The sequence below is a fragment of the Oryctolagus cuniculus genome, chromosome 16 (genome assembly GCF_051225735.1).
Source record: "Oryctolagus cuniculus isolate XC-2025 breed Fujian yellow rabbit chromosome 16, ASM5122573v1, whole genome shotgun sequence".
In the NCBI taxonomy this organism is placed as follows: domain Eukaryota; kingdom Metazoa; phylum Chordata; class Mammalia; order Lagomorpha; family Leporidae; genus Oryctolagus; species Oryctolagus cuniculus.
Genome location: NC_142882.1, coordinates 22273908 through 22289239, shown reverse-complemented (window position 1 = coordinate 22289239; position 15332 = coordinate 22273908). Strand labels below are relative to the sequence as shown.

The following is a 15332-nucleotide window of genomic DNA, read 5'->3' as shown; positions in this document are numbered from 1 at the left end:
AGGAAGTGATCAGTCGCTTCGACACGCTGCTGGACACCAAGGGCTACTTCTACACGGACAGCAATGGCCGGGAGATCCTGAAGAGGAGGTGACGGGGATGCAGGGAACCCGCGGGGCAGTGGTGATGTGTGGGGGCCCAGGGGTGGGGGCGCTGGCTGATGGTGTGAATGTGGAGCGCCTCTCACTGGTGGCATCTCCCAAGTGCCTGGGGCTGGGGCTGGCTCCCCACCCCGCCCTCACACTCACCCTGCCCCAACCCCCTCCCAGGACGGGAAGAAGCAGCTGATGGTGCTGATAGACTGCTCACAGGGGGGCAGCAGCCTGCGGGACGGCTCCCTGGAGCTCATGGTGGTGGGAGTAGGGGAGTTCCAGCCACGGTAGAGTCCTCCCACCAAGTCCCCTGGGACTTTGGACAAGGATACTGCAGGACTCTCACCCTCTGCTGGCCACTCCCCCCAGGTGCACCGAAGGCTGCTGAAAGATGACAGACGTGGCCTGAGGGAGCCACGGCTAGAGAAGTCAGGGTCGTGGGTGCGGGGGCGCCACCTCGCGCTGCTGGACGTGGTGGGCATGGCGGCCACAGGGCACTGGCTGCTGGCGGAGAAGGAGGTCCTGGCCCTGCAGGTGGTGCTGGCGCTGGGGGGTGGTGCCCTGTACAATCCTAGAGCTGCCATGTGCACACAGGTGAGGGCCAGTGAGATGAGGAGGATGCTTGGGTGTCACCCCACTGGACCTTAAAAGCTAGGTACAGCCTGAGGTCCCGCCCCTTCGCCTCCTGCTTGTCTTGGTCCGGCCCCATCTCTCTTCACCCAGGTCCTGTTGCCCTCCCAGCTTCCCCCTTGTTTTCCCATCTGGCCCCACCCCTTCAAAACTGTGGTTCTGGGCTTGCACCTGTATTGCCCAATTTGGATGCTCCCATTCCTCTGCTTGGCTCAGCTCTCCAGGATTCTTCCCACTCTTTTCAGCTGTGCCCCGCCCCTCCTCCACAAGTCCCGCCCCTCCCCAACTCAGCCCCGCCTGTGCACCTGCTCACACTGGCCCGCTGGGGCCCAGAGCTGCTGCTGCACTTGGAGCACCAGTTTGCCAGTGGGGAAGACTCAGGCCGCAACTTGAGCTCCCCCGTGACCTTGGATTTACAGGTTAGGAGAGCAGAGGTGCAAGACAGACCAGAAATGGGTGTGAGCAAGAGATGAAGTGGTGGGGGGAGCCATGTTGGCCCCCACTGATTGGATCCTGTCCACTGTTCCACAGAACCTGTTCTCCACCTTCACCATTGCCTGCCTGCAGGAGACCATGCTGGCTGCCAACCATCTCCGGGCCTGCGCCTCCAGGCTCAGGCTCAAGTGGACCCCAGACACCAGTGGGCACCTAGCATGGGAGGGGTGGGCTCCTGCCTGGGGCTGGCGGCTGGGGGCAGTGTATGAGGAATGGGAATATGGGCCAGGATCCAGTATAGAACCTGAGGACCCTGGGCAGATCCAGGCTCGGGGCTTCAGAGTCCCGAGTGGGTTCAGCACATGAGCAGTAGGTTGTGTGGGTTGAGCATTCAGGCCTGGGAACAAGTTATAAACTCTATCATGTGCTCAAAATCTGTAGCTTGCTGGATGATCTCGAGACATGCACACCCAAAGAGGAGTGTGGGTGTTAGTACCACCTTCGCCCCAGAAGGAACTTTATGGTTTTACTGTCCTGGAAATGGCTCACAGCATATTTTTGGAGAATTTGATTATATAGGGAATCACAGCTGATTGAGTACAGGTGGCATGGTTTAATTCTGCTGTGCAGAAGATACTGGGTGTGATTTCATAGCTGCCATGAAGACGTCTCTCCTTCCGTTTCCATATTTTAACTGACCTTGTGGGTGACCTGTGGCTAGTCTTGGGATGGATGGTATCTGCTTGAGTTTCAGAAGCCTACTGAGAGGAGAGGGCTTGGTGTGGCAGATGCCACTTCCCAGCTAAAGAGAAAGTGTGCAGCCATCAACTCTGGACAGCTGAACTCCATTGTCAGGAAGCCTCCACCTGGCTGATGCCCTGGGTCTCTCGCATGGACCATCGCCTCAACAGAGTCCGAGGATCTGCTTGATTGTCAACTGACTGAACTCATTGGCTTTTTCCTAACCTCCACCTGTAGCTACTCTGTCCCTTGAAAACCCTTTCTGGGTCTGGCACTGTGGTGTAGAAGGTTAAGCCACTGCCAGCAGCAGTGGTATCCTGTATGGCTGCCGGTTTGAGTCCTGGCTGCTCCACTTCTGATCTGGCACCCTGCTATTGCACTTGGGATAGCAGCGGAAGATGGCCCAAATCCTTGGGCCCCTGCCACCCACGTGGGAAACCCAGAAGAAGCTCTTGGTTTTAGCCTAGCCCAGCCCCAGCTGTTGCAACCATTTGGAGAGTGAATCAGCAGATGGAAGATTTCTGTCTGTATCTCTGCCTTTCAGATAACTCTTAAAAAATAAATTTGCTGGATTGGTGTGTGTGGGGGGGCACATTTTGGATCCAGAGATCACTCCCCAAGCCTGCTGGCTTCTTGAAATAAACTCTTTTCTCTTACTGACGCTCATCTCTGGTGAACTGGCTGTCCAGTGGTGAGCAGCAAGGGCCTGGTGATTTTGACGGGTAGCAATTTCAGTACTGAAAAGTTATAAATATATTTTTCTGTCCTCTCACACAATCTATTCTGAGTAATTTTCCAGTGCTGTTGATAAGATTGGTTATTCCGCAGCTGCCTAGATGGAATGTTATGTAGGTCTCTACACATCCATTTAGGGCATAATTTGCTTTTTTTAATTTAAAGATTGTATTTATTTATCTGAGAGGCAGAGTTCTTCCAGATTCTGGTTTCTCTTCAGATCCTATAGATCTTTCACTTCTTACTAAAGAGAGTTCTTCCATCTGCTAGTTTACTCCCCAGATGGCTGCAATGGCTGGAGCTGGGCCAATCTGAAGCCAGGAACCAGGAGCTTTCTCTGGGTCTCCCACATAGGTGCAGGGGACCAAAGACTTGGGCCATCTTCTACTGCTTTCCCAGGCCATAGCAGAGAGCTGGATCAGAAGTGGAGCAGCCGGGACTTGAACCAGCGCCCTTATGGGATGCCGGCACTGCAAGTGGAGGCCTAGCCCACTACCCCACAGTGCCAGCCAGTCTCTGTTTTTTTTTTTGCCTGGGTGATGTGTCCATTGCTGCACGTGAGGTGTGAAAGACTGTACTTTTATTGTTAGAATCTAGTTTTTTTTTTTTTTTTAATTTCCATTCTTATTGGCTATACATTTGGCCCTCCAACGCTGGATTATTTCCTATTGCTGAGTTAAACCCTTTACATTCTACTCCTTAAGGAAACCAAGATGAGTTCCTTCTATCAGCCACTACTCCCTACATTTTGATCGTCTTCTGAAACAGTGTGGTCTGGGCTGGCCCGGGCCGGCCCCAGGCACCCTCCTTCTGCAAGGTCACGGGGAGCCTGGAATCCCCTGGCCACCCTTGTGATGATTCCAGTTCCAGGAGGAGGAGGCAGGAAGGGGCCACTGGGCACAGGAAGAAGCCGCTGCCCGATCTGGAAGGCCAGGAGTAAGCGTTGCTGAAAACCGACTATCTTCAAGGCTGGGCCGGATCCCGACGTGGAGAGGAAGCCCTGCCTCAGAAGGGCCATGGCCAGAATCTCCCATTTGCTTCCGGACTGCTTTGCCTATCGCTCAGGTCTGAGGCGGAAGGGCCTGGGTGGGTAGCCAATCAGGGCCAGGGAGGAGAGGGGCTGTGAGAACCGCCCAATCAGATGCTGGAGGGGCTTGCCATTTCTGCTCCACTCCACCACGTAGAGGACCGCTTCCCTGTCAGTCAAGCCTCAGCGGGGGCGGGTCCTGACTCGCCGACCAATTAGGGACGGGAGGGCGGGGCTGTGCGCCACGCAGGGCAGCCGGCTCCCCGCCGGGGCGCGCGCCCTGCTGGCAGTTTCTCAGAGCCGCATGCTGCTCCCGCCTTCCGTGCCGGGTCAACGGCCGCCGCTGCGGGGACTTCGAGGCCTGACCCGCGGGGGGCCGCCGGGAGGCTGGGAAGGGTGAGTTTCCGAGGGCAGGGACTCTGCGAGGGTGAACGCGGGCTGTGGGGCCGCGGGCCCCAGCCTGGCCCTCAGGGCCTTCCTCCCTGGGAGGGTGGGGCTGGGCCCCAGCGGAGACCCTCGGGCGTCGTTTTCTGTCGCTGTGTGTGGACACTTCAGCCTGGCCCCGCCCCGGGCCCTGAGACCCGCCTCCTCCTCGGGTTGCGTGGTGACGTGGGCAGGGTCGTGGGGGAAGGGCTCTGCGGGGCGGCCTGGGGGCAGGGCAGTGGCTCCAACGCGGCACGCTGACCTCAGCATCGCCCTTCCGGGGTGCCCTGGCCCTTTTTTTAAAATTTAATGTTTGCTAATAGCAGACACCATCCAGGGATCTCCATCCAGGTCTCTCACGTGGGTGCAGGGGCCCAAGCACTTGGGACATCATCCACTCCTTGCCCAGGTGTGTTAGCAAGGAGCTGGACTGGAACTGGAGCAGCCAGGATTTGAACCAGTGGCCCAGGCGATGGCTTTACCCACTATGCCATGGGGCTGACCCCAAGTGTAGACATCAGAATGTCTTTAATTGCGATTCCCCTTTGGCCACCTTACGTGGCTCCATGACTTGTTCCTAGCCCTCTGTCATTTCCAGTTTCACAACTGTCTGGGGTGTTGACCCAAGATGCCCTCAGCTGTCTTGGCCATGTGTAGTCAGTGTCAGCACCTTGTCACTCCTTCCAAGGTCAGGCTGAGGGATGAGGATGGGGCTGATCACACAGGCAGCTGGATGCCCTGACCCTGAGTGGAGTCTCCTGCTGTAACCTCATCTCAAGACCTAACTCCTTAGAACGTTGGTTTTTTTTTCCTGTTAACCAAGATGTCCATTCCTGGGAGACATTTTGGTGGCCAGTGTCTTGGATGTTGGCAAAGAGGAAAAAAGACAAGTGATTTCTACAGTCTGAGTTCCCCCCGACTTGTGAAGGAGAAAAAGGATCTCAGAGGACCTGGAAAACCAGAGCCTGGTTGGGAGAACCTGAAAAGAAATGTGCTTTAACTCCTACTGGGGCAACACCCAGGGTCTCAGCACACAGTGGACAGAGGACTTTGGTGCAGGATGGGGGTTGGGGGACATCCTACAAGGTGTGAACACCTTGACATTGTGTCACTGGTTCATGCCAGTCCTTCCCCTTCCCTGAATTTTTCCCTTTCCATGAAAGGGAAAGTTTTTTTTGCCATTAGAGCATTGGAGAGAAAGCTATCCAAAGAGTCAAGAGTGAGGTTGATTTCATGGAAGAAAGTTAAGCATCACGCCAGATGTTCCATTTGCTAAACAGTTTTTCTTTAGTTAGCATTTTCTTCCCTAGAGTTTGGATAGTGCGTCTTTCAACCTGTTCTGTTCTACATTATTTAAAGTAGATTTCCAAACAACACTGAATCTGTTAAAAATGAATTAAAGTTCCAAAAATTAAGAAAGACAAAGTGGATTTATAGGATTTATTTTTTAAAGATTTACTTACTTATTTATAAATCAGAATTAGAGAGTGATATCTTCCATCTGCTGGTTCACTCTCCAAATGGACACAATGGCCAGGACTGGCCAAAATAAACCAGGAGCTTCATCCAGGTCTCCCTTGGGGGTGAGGGGCTCAAGCACTTGGGCCATTTTCTGCTGCTGTTCCAGGCACATTTGCAGGGAGCTGGATCAGAAGTGGAGCAGCTGGGACTTGAACTGGCACCCGTATGGGATGCTGGTGCTGCAGATGGTGGCTTAACCCACTGTGCACACGGTGCTGGCCCCAAGGACTCAGTCTTTATAAAGATATTGAGGAGAAGAATATCAGAGAAATAGGGGGAAGTCACTTTTCATTGTGGCTGCAGAACAACGAATGTCTCTTCAAGATAGTGTGGCAGAGAGCTGGCAAATTACAGAGATGACACAAAATGTCATTTCTTCCCCATTCCAGGCAGAGGATCTGTGACAGCAAAGAGCTGTGTTGACTTTTATGTCTCCTGCTTTTTATTTTTATTTTTTATTTTTTGACAGGCACAGTTAGACAGTGAGAGAGAGAAACAGAGAGAAAGGTCTTCCTTTTTCTGATGGTTCACCCCCCAAGTGGCCGCTACGGCCGGTGCACTGCGCTGATCCAAAACCAGGAGCCAGGTGCTTCCTCCTGGTCTCCCATGGGGTGCAGGGCCCAAGCACTTGGGCCATCCTCCACTGCCTTCCCGGTCCACAGCAGAGAGCTGGCCTGGAAGAGGAGCAACTGGGACAGAATCCGGTGCCCCAACCGGGACTAGAACCCCGTGTGCCGGCGCCGCAGGCAGAGGATTAGCCTAGTGAGCTGCGGCACCAGCCTCTGCCCCCTGCTTTTAAGAGTCAGCAGTCAGGAGTGCCATTTGTCATGGTGCTTGTATTTTCATGAGAAAAGTGGGCTGGGTAACACATGGTAGAACTTCAGACTTTCTAAGATGGAAAGAAGCTCTTGGAAGGAAAGTAAGTGATGGCAGGAGGTGATCTGGATGTCTGTGGTATCTTCTCTGTGGAGGTCAGGAGGTCAGGTTAGAGATGACGTCATCCTTGAGCAGTTACACTTCCACATCTCATCCATCTTCACAGATTCAGCAATGGCTCAGGTGTGGATGTGGGTGGTGAGGAGCCTTTTAGATGTTCCCGCCCTCTTGTGATTGGCAGTCAGGATTCTACGTAAAGAGAAAGATACAGGTAAGGGTCGTCTTCCTGTTTGGAAAGGCTTCACGTTTTAGTGCGTGTCATATGTGATCTTGGCTTTGAACGTTGGTGTCTGGGAATTCTCAGTCCTTTGAGTCACAAGCATTTGCTGAGGTTATGCTTCGGCTTCATGTCGTTTGAAAGGACTTGAAGCTGCCTCTGACATTTGGTGTTACCATTTTGCTGCTGCACGCACAGTGACAGAATTTGAACCTCACTGAGACATGGAGGTCCTTCTAGTTTGAGGGGGGGTTATGGTCATCTGCATAGTACTAGCCATCGTGGGTTCTGCTGTGAGTAAAGTGATGTCTATGGAAGTCTATGACTACCACTGGAGAGGCCAAAAATGACCTTGGGATGTTCAATTTCAGAGCACCAAGGGATAGTGGAGGTAAACACCACACAGGGCTTGTCATTTTGAGTAGTATTCTTTTTTTTTTTTTTTGACAGGCAGAGTGGACAGTGAGAGAGAGAGACAAAGAGAAAGGTCTTCCTTTGCTGTTGGTTCACCCTCCAATGGCCGCCGCGGCCTGCGCGCTGTGGCCGGCGCACTGCGCTGATCCGATGCCAGGAGCCAGGAGCCAGGAGCCAGGAGCCAGGTGCTTTTCCTGGTCTCCCATGGGGTGCAGGGCCCAAGCACCTGGGCCATCCTCCACTGTACTCCCTGGCCACAGCAGAGAGCTGGCCTGGAAGAGGGGCAACCGGGACAGAATCCGGCACCCCGACCGGGACTAGAACCCGGTGTGCTGGCGTCACAAGGCGGAGGATTAGCCTAGTGAGCCGCGGTGCCGGCTGTAGTATTCTAATTTATTGGAAATGTATGTATATGTAACATATTTTTAAACTTTTATTTAATGAATATAGATTTCCAAAGTACAGCTTATGGACTACATTGGCTCCCCCCCCCCAGTGACTTCCCTCCCACCCGCAACCCTCCCCTTTCCCACTCTCTCTTCCCTTCCATTCATATCAAGATTCATTTTCAATTTTCTATATATACAGAAGATCAGTTTAGTATACATTAAGTAAAGATTTCAACAGTTTGCACCTACATAGAAACACAAAGTGAAAAATACTGTTTGAGTACTCGTTATAGCATTAAATCTCAATGTACAGCACATTAAGGACAGAGATCCTACATGAGGAGTAAGTGCACAGTGACTCCTGTTGTTGACTTTACAAATTGACACTCCTGTTTATGGCATCAGTAATCTCCCTATGCTCCAGTCATGAGTTTCCAAGGCTATGGAAGCCTTTTGAGTTCTCCGACTCTTATGTTGTTTAGACAAGGTCATAGTCAAAGTGGAGGTTCTCTCCTCCCTTCAGAGAAAGGTACCTCCTTCTTTGAAGACCTGTTCTTTCCACTGGGATCTCACTCACAGAGATCTTTCATTTAGGTCCTTTGTTTTGCCAGAGTGTCTTGGCTTTCCATGCCTGAAATACTCTCATGGGATTTTTAGCCAGATCCAAATGCCTTAAGGGCTGATTCTGAGGCCAGAGTGCAGTTTAGGACATCCGCCATTCTATGAGTCTGCTGAGTATCTCGCTTCCCATGTTGGATCACTCTCCCCTTTATTTATTTATTGCTTTTACATTTAGACATTTACATTAGCTGAAGATCTACAAGGCACTACAAGATTTACCTTTAGTGCTAGAAAATTGCAACCTAAAAATACTCCACCAGTCAGATCCACTTAAACCCAAGTCTAAGGATCACTTTAACCTAAGTTGGAGCAAGTTTTATACTTTTGGAAGCATAGCATGAGCTCAAGACGACTTAGTGCACTTGGTGTGCTCGGTGTGCTTGGTGGAACACACAGTGTTGTGCAGTGCCAGGATACTTGGGTGGCTCTCCTAAGAAAGACTGGGTGATGGCTTTCTTATCTGTGGTAGGCAGTACACTTAACAAGATAACAATTTTACAACCTAGGATTATAGAACAAATATCTCAATCCCTTAAGCAAAAAGAAACAAGTGTCTCACTAAAATATGGCAATATCAGCCTGATTTAAACCTTCACAACAATATTACAAGTGGGAAATGTGAAAAAGCAATAGTAACAGAGCCAGACTGAATAGCCAGCTATCATCCTAGTGCTACTGAACAGATTTATAGTGAAGAATCCACCTACCATGGTAAGTAATATGTACATCGAGGGAAACGTAGCCAGAGCTTCTGTGTCAGATTGGCTTGTTCCCTTTCTGTCCTTTCCTCTTTCCTTTGTAGACTCTGAGCCCCTTCAGGTATTACTTTCTGTACCCACAACTCTGATATCGATACTGATCCTGATATGTGTCATGCTGATCTTAATGGGTAATAATTACAGCTTTTGTCCAGACAGAAACTGTAAACAAAATATCAGTGTCACGATCTCACATGATTGTAGGATAATTAACAATTATACTTTGTGCCTGATGGAAACCTTCCTCTGGAATGACTGTATGGGAGTAGAACACTTGAGTGCTGGAGCTGATTTCCTGAGACCAGCCACTGGACATCTTCCACAGGAAGCAGTGGAACAAATCCTTCCACGTAGTCATTACCTTGCACCAAACCTTAATCACAATATTTTTGTGAATCTTTTTTTTTTTTTTTGACAGGCAGAGTGGACAGTGAGAGAGAGAGACAGAGAGAAAGGTCTTCCTTTGCCGTTGGTTCACCCTCCAATGGCCGCCGCGGCCGGCGCGCTGCGGCCGGCGCACCGCGCTGATCCGATGGCAGGAGCCAGGAGCCAGGTGCTTTTCCTGGTCTCCCATGGGGTGCAGGGCCCAAGCACCTGGGCCATCCTCCACTGCACTCCCTGGCCACAGCAGAGGGCTGGCCTGGAAGAGGGGCAACCGGGACAGAATCCGGCGCCCCGCCAACCGGGACTAGAACCCGGTGTGCCGGCGCCGCTAGGCGGAGGATTAGCCTAGTGAGCCGCGGCGCCGGCCTTAACCCCATTTTTTAAAGATTTTTATTTATTTATCTGAAAGAGTTATGGAGACAGAGGGAGCAAGAGAAAAAGGGAGGGAGGGAAGAAGAGGGGGGGAGAGAGAGAGAGAGAGAAATCGTCCATCCGCTGGTTCACTCCTCAAATGGCCGGCGCCGCTAGGCGGAGGATTAGCCTAGTGAGCCGCGGCGCCGGCCTATTTTTGTGAATCTTGCTAAGATACTCTACTATGAATTTGGATGTTTGACAGATTTTGTGTATAGAAGACACAGAACTCACAATCCATACACAACATTGCCTGAGATATACTTACCTTTCCCACATCCTTCTGTGTTTCCATTGCTTTCTGAGATATTATAGTGTATAATCTACTTCTGATTCTTCTTTCTTGCTTTCCTTACTACTATTGTTGCTAAGCCACTTATAATTCATAAGGCAATCCCTAGAGAAAATCTTGAGTAGGGGAAAATGATAAAGGAAATAAAGATGCACTTCTGTGTCCTCCTGAAAATCCTCGTGTACCATATGACATAAATGCACCAACTTCCTCTCCAGTGGACATTCAAATTCCAGGACTGGCAGAGCATATTCCAGAAAATATATAATACATATGTAATATTTCTATTTCTCATATATATTATATGATACATATATACACACACACATTACACTGTGCTGTGAACTTTGGTAGGTCCTATTGCTTGTGTTCAAAATGACTGTCCTCATTACAGGGACAAGCTCTGGACCTGAAGCAACTGATAATTGAGCCTTGCAGGAAGAGCCAGAAGCCCTCAACTGGTACTGTGACGTGTAACAGGTAGTTTCACAATCTGAAACTGTTGAGAGTTGGTGGCAAATCACCAGATACGAAAGACTTACTATAGATTATGTTGACCGAAGATGTTCTTCCATTGAGACACTTATGCTGCCTATGTAACTATCTTCAGGTTATTATTCTAAATGTGTCATCATTTTCCCCTGAAGAATTTTTGATGGTGCCCTGTGTTCGAGCAGCTGTGACTTGGGAGCAGCACATCATGACAGCTCATCTTGGGCAGGTGGCATCATGGAAAACAAGGTATTCACAGAGGCATGAGGCTGATGGATTGAGCATCCTCCACTGCCTTCCCGGGCCACAGCAGAGAGCTGGCCTGGAAGAGGGGCAACCGGGGCAGAATCCGGTGCCCCTACCAGGACTAGAACCTGGTGTGCCTGCACCATAGGCAGAGGATTAGCCTATTGAGCCGTGGCGCTGGCTGCGAAGATGGTCTTGAAGATCCTGAGGCCTTGAGGGGTTTCCACATAGCCCCCAATGCCTACAGACACCACGGGTGGTGTGTCCACAGTGACCCCAGCACTCACAACTTCCTTCTTGTGCACCTTGGATTCTGGATGAAAGTCCAGGTGAATGTGGGCACTGCAGTCCAGACACTCAGTAAACTGAGAGGACAAACAAGAGCTTAACTCCCAGGAAATCCTGGCTGTAGGCTAGAGACGCTGGACGTGAGCCACCTGTCCCTGCACTGCCTGTATCAACTGAGTTTTCTGCAGAACAGCCCTTGGGACTCACAGGGCAGCTCTTGCACCACAGCTGAAGACAGTGCACAAAGGCACTTTCATGCAAAATCTCTATTTGCCACGTGTCACTGGGCAGCCCAGCCCTCCTGAAATGGTAGAGGTATTTACACTGTACAGAGACCTACAGGAGCTCCTTGAAGACTTTCATCCATGCTGCACTGGTGTCTCAGCTACCACCTGACTCTGCTGGGTTTCATGGACTTGTCTTCTCCAAATCTTAGAAGCTTGGTGTCTTCTGCTTTTGAAATGCTTCAACTTATCTTCCACCACAGACCTGAGTGTGAAGGATCAAATTGCAGCTGAGCCAGGTAGGGATTCCTTCATTGATTTTGTAATCTATAGGTTATTGCTTTCCTCCGGCTGGGCTATATACAGCTTTCCTTTCTAATCTCTAGCATATGCTTCTCATTTGAACTTACTTCGTTTATATCCTCCCAGAGTCACCATCCTGTTTTTCTCTTCCCTCGGATCATTGTTATACTTTTCTGGAGCCACTTGTCAATCTCTGCTCTATCTGTTCTTCCAGTACCATCATTTTGTTGCCAACAATGAGTTCTGGATGGCTGGTTTCAATGAACACTTCTGTTTTCCAGCATCGCAGATAAATACAGTGAATAATTATCAAGCAAGCAGAGTAAGAATACAACCTGTTTATCTGACATAGACTTGCTTGGACATCAGGTGACTTCACGGAAACATTCTCAGCTTCCACTCTCTCAGAGCCTTTCCTGTAGTAGTGAGTGGGCTCTCAGGCTCACCTAGATGGGTTCTCTCAGAAGAGCACCCCCACATGGACAAATGATTCCTCCCTGGATCTCTGATGATGGAGAGGGAAGCTTTAGAAGTCACACGACAGCAGGAAGGAGTACAGCAGTGGTTCCAGAGTCAGATCAAGACTCCAAAAGCAACCACTGTGTTTTGTCCAGGTCAGGGTTGTACACTTGATGGTCCATAGTGGAGGGTGATATTTACAGCTCCCTGTCTCTGTTCATTAGTCACAGCTCCCTCTTGGTGTTCCAGCCTCTGCACTCCTGATTTCCCTGCAGGGACACTGCTGTGGGCAGGAAAAAAAACCATTTTATTCCCTGCTGATTCTCTATCCCCAAAAGACCAGGTAAGAAGTCAGGTGTGTAGTTAGCTGTCATTATTCTTTCTCTGTGAACTCCTCTGCCTCTAGAGGTCAAATCTCCCACCAATTTATTTATTTTTTTTTTTTATCTTTTATTTAATGAATATAAATTTCCAAAGTACGACTCATGGGTTACAATGGCTTCCCCCCCCATACCGTCCCTCCCACCCACAACCCTCCCCTTTCCCACTCCCTCTCCCCTTCCATTCACATCAAGATTCATTTTCGATTATCTTAATATACAGAAGATCAGCTTAGTATACCTTAAGTAAGGATTTCAACAGTTTGCTCCCACACAGAAACATAAAGTGAAAAATAATAGATGATTTTTTTAAAATGATGATGAAATCAGAGCAGACCTATTGTCATGTTTAATCCCAGTGAGAGTCAAGTTGGGAATTGAAAATTTCTTTTTTTTTTTTTTTTTTTTTTTTTACAGAAGATCAGTTTAGTGTACATTAAGTAAAGATTTCAGTCGTTTGCACCCCCATAGAAACACAAAGTGAAATATACTGTTTGAGTACTCGTTATAGCATTAAGCCTCAGTGTACAGCACGTTAAGGACCGAGATCCTACATGAGGAGTAAGTGCACAGTGACTCCTGTTGTTGACTTTACCAATTGACACTCCTGTTTATGGCATCAGTAATCTCCCTATGCACCAGTTATGAGTTTCCAAGGCTATGGAAGCCCCTTGAGTTCTCCGACTCTTATCCTGTTTAGACACGGTCATAGTCAAAGTGGAGGTTCTCTCCTCCCTTCAGAGAAAGGCACCTCCCTCTTTGAAGACCTGTTCTTTCCACTGGGATCTCACTCACAGAGGTCTTTTTGCCAGAGTGTCTTGGCTTTCCATGCCTGAAATACTCTCATGGGCTTTTCAGCCAGATCCGAGTGCCTTTAGGGCTGATTCTGAGGCCAGAGTGCTATTTAGGACATCCGCCATTCTATGAGTCTGCTGAGTATCTCACTTCCCATGTTGGATCACTCTCCCCTTTATTTATTCTATCGGTTGGTGTTAGCAGATACTAGACTTGTTTATGTGCTCCCTTTGACTCTTAGTCCTTTCATTATGATCAATTGTGAACTGAAATTGATCACTTGGAGTAGTGAGATGGCATTGGCACATGCCACCTTGATGGGATTGAATTGGAATCCCCTGGTATGTTTCCAACTCTACCAATTGGGGCAAGTCAGCCCGAGCATGTCCCAAATTATACATCTCTTCCCTCTCTTATTCCCACTCTTATGTTTAACAGGGATCACATTTCGGTTAATTTTCAACACTTAAGAATAACTGTGTGATAATTACAGAATTAAACCAGTCATATTAAGTAGAACAGACAAAAAAAATACTATGAGGGATAATGTATTAAGTTATCCATTAGCAGTCAGAGCTATGCTGATCAAGTCACCATTTCTCATAGTGTCCATTTCACTTCAGGAGGTTTCCTTTTTGGTGTTGAGTCAGTTGTCACCGATCAGGGAGAACATAACCCACCAATTTATTTTTCTAGAGTTAATGTTTTCTCCAGGGTGGAAGAACTTACCTTGTTAGTTGCCTACAGCTTTCAAACATCTCTTGGGAATACAGCTTCTGATATCTACAAAACTTCACATTTCCCTCCCTCTTGAAGAAGGGAAAACTATGGCAGACATTTTTTGTAGTCATTAAGATGCCTTTTGGATGCCCAAGACTGATAGAAGGGGTCTGTTTTTTCAAGTGTAGGCACCACTTTCAATCCAGGTTCTACTGATGCTCTCTGTGGGATGCAGGTGACAGCTCACATAGCTGGGTCACTGGCACTCACATGGGAAAACCAGATAGTGGGTCCTGATCCACTTTCCCACTTCTGGCTGTCATGGGCCATTGGGGATCGCACTAGGGGATGGAAGATCTCCCTCTCTCTTGTTCTCAACCTCTGATAACAAATTAGCATTGACCAGTCCATATTAGCAAACATTTAAAAACCCTTTTCAAAAAAAGGAGAAACTATTTCTCTGATGTAAAACATCATGGTATTTCTTAGCTTCATCACACTTTTGCCAGAAAATGGAATATTACAGCACACTTTAAGAACTGCCGTTTATGCAGCTCTGGCTGTTGCAGCCATCTGGGGAGTGAACCAGCAGGTTGAAGACATCTCTCTCTCTCTCTCTCTCTCTCTCTCTCTGCCTCTGCCTTTCTGTAACTCTGCCTTTCAAATAAATAAATCTTTTTCTTTAAGGGAAAGGGTTTATTGGGGGAGAACCCAGTGGTAATTCTCCTCTGTGCTTGGCTTATTCACTTATTCTAATGATCCCTGGGTTTGTCTGTGTTTTTCTAAAATGAGAGCACTACGTTCTGCTTTTTGGCTGAATACCATTCATTGTGCTGATGTGTCACATTTAAAAGCTTATCTGTTGATGTTTATTTGGCAGGCAATGAGACAAAGAGACAGCAAAAGATAGATCTTCAATTCATTGGTTTACACCAAAATTACCACACAGGTGAGTGAGGGCCAGGATAAAGCCAGGAGCCCAGAACTCAAGCCAGGTGTCCCATGTGGACAGTGGAGACCCAAAAATGTGGGCCACCACCTGCTGCTCCTAAGATGTGCATTAGCAGGAAGTTGAATCTGAAGCACAGTGGGGGTCGAACCCCATACTGTATGAAATGAAATGTGGGCCTCCTAGGAACTATCTCCACTTCTGGGACAATACACACCCCTTGACATCCATCTTTATCATCATCTGTGTTTCCCATTTAAAAAAAAAACACCTAAAATCCTTGAGAACAATTTACTTCCTTCCTCCATTTGATATAAATTTCCTACTCTGTCCTCTGTAGAGGGCTGTAACTGTCAATCAGAGCAGCTTTGGTTTCTTCCCCTTGTAAAGGTATGGTTTTGATGGAATTGTCAAATAAGGGAACATTATGTTCCAGACCTGCTGCATGGAGA

The 15332-nt window shown here is 48.7% G+C and overlaps 1 long non-coding RNA gene across 1 annotated transcript; it reads left to right on the top strand.

Moving 5' to 3' along the window:
* Window positions 1–3908: 3908 nt before the first annotated feature.
* On the top strand, window positions 3909–12375 carry LOC138845651 (uncharacterized). Its single transcript, XR_016222966.1, has 4 exons — window positions 3909–4054; window positions 6645–6749; window positions 10419–11573; window positions 12261–12375. It is a non-coding gene; the product is annotated as an uncharacterized LOC138845651 (long non-coding RNA).
* Window positions 12376–15332: the final 2957 nt, after the last annotated feature.